Consider the following 6,575-nt stretch of genomic DNA (forward strand, 5'->3'; position numbering starts at 1 on the left):
GGTAGCAGCGTCCGGAAGAGGAATTAAAAGGAAGGGAGGGAGAGAGGGGGCCGGGGCCGGGGCCTCGCGGGAGAGCATGGGAAGCGAGGGGGATCGGGAAGCCAGGCCTGCCATTGGCAGGCGGGGGGAGCCCCGAGGTGTCGGCGGGGTGGAGAGAACCCCAATTCTTAATTATATTTTGAAATGTTGATGCAGGATGTTTTTGCTCCTTAGTTCAGCTAAATCCAGGTTCTCGTCTCACAACCAGGAAAAATTAGGCACGCAGACATGTTGAAAGGTGAGGAGGCCAGAATTTATTAAGTGAAAGGAAAGCTTTGAACAAAAAGAGGGGTCATGCACGCAGGTTTCCACCTCACAAATTGAATGCCAGGCCACAACACATGAGTTGAAGAGGTCAGGCTCCTCCCACGTGTAAGGCGCGAATTCCTGGTGGCTCCACTCTATTCCACCAGTGCATTTGGGCCTCCAGTTCCTTGTGGGCATGCCCAGGCAAGACCCTGTGCAGGTTCCCTTATCTGCACAAAAACATCTGGCATAAACACTTGTGGAGCAGAGATTCTCCAGGGACCCTTCCTTATCTGCATAGGCATTTGTCTGCCTCCGACATCTATCAGTATTGCATCTTGATGAATAGCTGCTTTTTATTTTTCTTTTAGGCATGGCTCTCCTTGTACAATATGTTTCCATTCATTCTTCTTTTTTTTTCATATTTTTATATTTGTCTTTATTTTTTAATCTTTTCCCTTTTACATGAGATGATCATTTGACAAGTAAATGCTAGATTTGAAAGGGAAATTTCCAAGGATTATCCTTGTTAGGGCAGATTTCTCCTACATAGAACAGCTATGTAGCAGTAGCAAAAAAAAAAAAAAAAAAAAGAAAAGCCGGGAGACCAGCCTGAGCAACAGCATGGGGAGGGTGAACCCAATTCTTAAAAAAAATAAAATCCAGGCAGGGTGGGTGGCCCAGGCTTCACACCCAGCCCAGCTCAGTGAAGCCATGTCTTTGTCTGGGGTAAATACCTGGGGTTCGTTGTCTCACCAAGGAAATCCAGTAGGCAGACACAAGAAGTGGATTTAGGAGCATGCGTTTAATAGGCAGAAGAAAGAAAAAGGAGAACAGCTCTCTGTCTTGCGAGAGAGGGGCTTCCGAATGGGACTTCCAGCCCATGGCAGAGTGCACCGGATTTTACAGACAGGCTTGAGGAGGAGGTGTCTGATTTACATAGGGCCCACAGATTGGTTGGACCAGGTGTGACATTTATATAGTGCTCTGGGAAGCTGGCTAACCCACCCTAATCTTATTATGCAAATAGACTTTCCACTTGGCCGTGCCATGTTGTCTGCTCCCTACTGCACAAGTGGTTGGAAAGGAAAAGGGGAGATGGAGCCAGCATTTTGAACATTCCTAGTTCCAGGTGGCCTTTTCCTATTGGCACAGCTAACGGCATTCACCCTTGCAAGCTTCTAGCTTGCTTGTCTATGTCTGCAGCTCGATTTTACAGGCTGCTCTTTATTAGAAAACAAAATAATTTGGGGATGCTTTTCATTAAAAGGAAAGCCTTATTGAGGACTTCCTTACTCTCACTCTCTGCCTAAGTTATTTCTTCTTAACTCCTATATCATGAGGAGGCTGGGGAGGCTGGGGCAGGAGGTCTGAGGATGTAGTGAGCTAGGATCATTCCCACTGCACTGCAGTTTGGGTGACAGAGTGAGACCCTGTCTCAAAAAACAAACACTGGTTTGTGTCATCTGAGATGCAAAAAGAAAGAAAAAGAGAGAGAGTGAGAGAGAGAGAAAGAAAAACCAACCAATAAAAAAGTTAAAATTCTCCAATGATGCAGCTATAAGAATGATTTTATGCCTTTTACAGTAGTAACATGGATGGAGCTGGAGGCCATTATACTCAATGAACTAACTCCAAAGCAGAAAAGCAAATATTGCACGTTCTCACTTACAAGTGGGAGCGAAACAGTGGGTACACATGGTCATAAAGATGGAAATAATAGATACTTGGGGACTCCAGAAGTGAGGAGAGTGGGAGGGGGAAAAGGGATGAAAAATTACCTGTGGGATACAATGTTTGCTATGCAGGTATTAGGTACACTAAAAGCCCACTCCCCACCAGAATGCAGTATGCTCATTTAACAAACAAGCACATGTACCCCCTGAATACTAAAAAAAAAAAAAAAAAATCAGACAAATTGCTGTCTATAGGCAGCAAATGAAAATCAAGGCCCTTTCAAAAAAGGGAAGTAGAATAAGGAAAAAAGCTTATTGATCCTCTTGTGATTGATCGAGACCATACATCTAGATTGATCTGTATTCTAGGACTAGAAAAAATCTTCAGTGCACAGAGTTAAATACCGCAATGCTTTCTACAGTATTTTAAATCATCAGAGATTAGGAGCACTTCACTCAGCGGGGCTTGTACCGCTAGAAAAGAGACGCAGGTTCATGAGATGGATCTGTCTCAATTTTTTTGTTTTCAATTCTTGTATTATCACTATGCATCCGGACTGGAACATGGACTGGAAAGAATCAACACATCAAAAATATGACCAGGCCAGGCATAATGGCTCACATAATCCCAGCAGTTTGGGAGACCAAGGTGGGAGGATTGTTTAAGCCCAGGACTTGGAGCCTGGGCAACAGAGTGAGATCTTGTCTCAAAAAAATAAATAAATGAATAACAGCAAACAATAACAATGATAATAACAAACAATAACAAAATAATAATAACAATAATAACAATAAACAACTAAGTGGGAGTGAGCAAAGGTAAAAGGTAATTAAGATCACAATTAATTGTACTTAAAGAAAGTTTCTTTTTAGCTTGTCTCTGTCTGTCTGTCTCTCTCTCTCTCTCTGAGACAGGGTCTCCCTCTGTCACCCATGCTGGAGGGCAATGGCGGGATCACAGCTCATTGCAGTCCCTACCTCCCCGGCTCAAGCCATACCTCTATTCCCAGCTACTGGGGAGACTGAGATAGGAGGATCACCTGAGCCCAGGGAGGTCGAGGTTGCAGTGAACTATGATAGTGCACCTGCCCCCATTCATTTTCTACATGGTGCTGCTCTTTTTGAAATTCTTCTATGATTCAATATACATTCACAGGAGCATTCCCTTTTAAATTTTCCCACATTCTGTACCATGCTTCTGTGTTGTTTGGAGTGCTCAGAATCTGTTCTGTATGCACTTATAGACAGACCACTAATTTGGCAGAAATGATATTGGTGATGGAACAGGAAAACTGTTGTGTAAGTGTTTTCCTGTCCTACTGTGCACAGAATTATTTTTGAACGAGTCAGTAATTTTACTGGCTTCTCCAGGCAAACACAGAGAAAGCTATTAAAAGCTCCTGGAATTTCACAGTTGGAAAGAATGCCAACACAGACAAATTTCTAAACTCAAGTTTTTGTCATTGCTGTATTATGCGACCAATCCACTTATCTGATTTTTTTTTTTTTTGCCAAAGCATTGGGCTGATTGGAAAAAACAAACTTTATTGATAACACCTTGAAATTCACTTTTAGAAGGCTTGATCATACCTAATTCCAAATCTGTCATTATGGTTTGAGGATTTAGTTGGAATCCTCTTTTTTTTTTTCTGCAAACTCCACCAAATCTTCAAATAAGCATTTATAAAGTGCTTCACTTTTTGCAGTCATTAATACATAAATGAATGGATAAGCTCTGTAATTTTCAGATCCAATAGGGGCATGAATAGTACCTATCTGATTAAAAAACAGTGAGGACAGTTTTGAATATGCCATTTGATAACTTACAGCTCACATTTGGCAGCCTTCCAAATTAACTGCCTGAGGAAAGTCTTGTGATTCACACGAGTCCCTCAAATCTTATCATGAGTTCCTCAAACTGTTGATACACTGATTAATGCATAACTTACTGACATTGACAAGGACACTGATTTGTTTCTGAATCATAAGGTTTTGCTGATTTGTTTCTGAATTATGAAGTTGTATTGTCTTGCACCTAGAACATTTAAGCCTGTATGTTGACATCTGTAGCCAATGATGTTAACCTCTGTATTGTACCCTCCAAAGAAAAAGGACAAGTCCAGTATGAGGAGTCCCTCTCCCTTCTCATAAAATTCCTTATAAAAGCATTCCAACTTGTAACAGACTTTGGAACATGCCTAACTTTGTTGGTGTCTTCCCATGTCCATCCTCACATTCAGTTTCCAATAAATTTTTATCAAATTATTTCTGCCTCAACAGCCTTAATTTCGGTCAACACATCCATGAGCCAAAGTGAAGCATCTGCTAGTTTTTCTATGTTATATTTTCAACTGAAAAAGTCTATCTTCTTTAATAGTCAAATCGGTAACCAAGAATAGCTCACCCCTTAATTTTTTGTAATGCTGGAGGAATCTCAAAATCAGCAAACATCTTTGGTTCAGAAGATCTCTGAACTTGAATTTTCTTCGTTCTCTGATGAAGGGCATATTTTTAAAAAGGCAAGCATGGTGTTATGTGTGAAGGGGCAGGAGTAGTACACAACTGAATAATCTGGCAGGAGAGATTTTTTTTTTTTTTTTGAGATGGAGTCTTGCTCTATTGTCCAGGCTGTAGTGTAGTGGCCCAATGTCAGCTCACTGCAAACTCTGCCTCCCGGGTTCAAGTGATCTTCCTGCCTCAGGCTTCCAAGAAGCTGGGATTACAGGCCCACAATCCCACACCCGGCTACTTTTTGTATTTTTAGTAGAGATGGAGTTTTACCATGTTGGCCAGGCTGGCCTCAAACCCCTAACCTCAAGTGATCTGTCCGCCTCAGCCTCCCAAAATGCTGGGATTACAGGAGTGAGCCACTGCACCCGGCCTCATATTTTTTGCTTGCATTTTCATTTCTTTGATGACCTTTGAAAAACTAGAAACACTGAAGGCAGATCTTCCCCACCCAATCCATTAAGACTCAGACACTAATCTCCTCTGGAAATTCCCAGGTACACTGAAAATAATGCTTTACCAGGTCGCTAGGCATTCCTTAATCCAGTTAAATTGACACCTAAGATTAAGTCCACAAGTCTACCCCTTGTTAGCTTGGCATCCATATGCATCTCCTTAAACCACACTTTATTTCCAAATAAGGACAATAACAAGGTAATAGTTCTGCCTAATACGCTGCACTATTCTGTGTACAACTGTAAATGCACTAATTGTGATTTGGGGGGTTTTAGATGTTAGGGATTTTTAACTTTAGGGATTTTGATCTTTAGAAGTAATAACATTTGGGATTATGGCATTCGGGATTGCATCTTCGGGAATTATGGTTGGCACTGCTCTTTCTCTCCTGGATCAGTTATATTGCGGGAATCCAACTGCCATGTCATTATAACATTCAAGCAGTCCTCTGGAGTGGTCCATATTCTGAGGAACTGATGTCTCTTTCCAAAAGCCAGTACAGTGCAAGGCCTTCTGCCAACGTATACTGCAGACACAGTTAAACTCGCAGATGACTACAGCCCTGGCTGTAAGCTTCACTGTACCTTCAAGCCAAAGACGTCTGAAACCAGAACCACCCAGTTGAGCTGCTTCTGGATTTCTGGCCTGCAGAAATCCTCTGAGATAATGCTTACTGTTGTTTCAAGCTGATGCATTTAGGGATAATTTGTTCCACAGCAACAGGTAACTAATACAATGTCCCACCGTAATCCAGGGTCCTTCGATGGAGTCTCCAGCTAGCACTGAGAGGAGACTCACAGTGCAGTTTCAAGGGTTCTTGAACAAGGCCACACCATCTGCAGCACAGAACTAGTCACTGTTTAAATAGCACATCTGGGCATGCTGCTGCATAGATTTTACTACTAACCCAAAGTCTGACCCTTGACCAAGCAGCTGTTTGACCAAAGCTACTCATCATGAACTGAGTACTATCAGATCCACCAAGCAATAACATTGGGTGGCAACAAGCCATTTCATGATGGAAATTGTATATTTGGCATCAGGTTTAAGGTGGCCCATAGTTGCATAAGAAGTATTAATTTTTAATCCGATTGAAGTAAGTTAAGGATGGGCTAATGTAATCTCTTGGTTAACCACTAAAAGAATCATTTTCAAACGTGTAGTCTTTGATATTATATTCTTAACCCCACAATTACTGAAAATAAAACATTTACTCCAATTTAAAAATGTCTAAGAAATTTTACTTCATCTGGTAAGAGGTAGAAATTATTTTTCTTTTTACAAAACTGTGTCACCTGCATGAAAAAAAAAGATGTGCTTTAGAACGCACTCCTCAATACTGGATATGTTATTCAACAATAAAGGGCTAATGAGTGGCCCTCCATTATTGTGAATGGGAAACATTGTATGAAATACCATTTCAGGAGAAACACAAAATAGAAGACATGATCTTTAAGTTACCTAAACCTCTGCCAAAATGGAATACATCATTACTGAGAGGGTATTTTAAATTAAGTTCTTTGCTTTAAACAAGAGACCCGAATGGGTGGCTCACACCAGTAATTTCAGCACTTTGGGAGGCTAAGGCGGGTGGATTGTTTGAGCCCAGGAGTCTGAGACCAGCCTGGGCAACATGGCGAAACCCTGTCT

Source organism: Gorilla gorilla, chromosome 6 (genome assembly GCF_029281585.2).
Source record: "Gorilla gorilla gorilla isolate KB3781 chromosome 6, NHGRI_mGorGor1-v2.1_pri, whole genome shotgun sequence".
Taxonomy (NCBI): domain Eukaryota; kingdom Metazoa; phylum Chordata; class Mammalia; order Primates; family Hominidae; genus Gorilla; species Gorilla gorilla.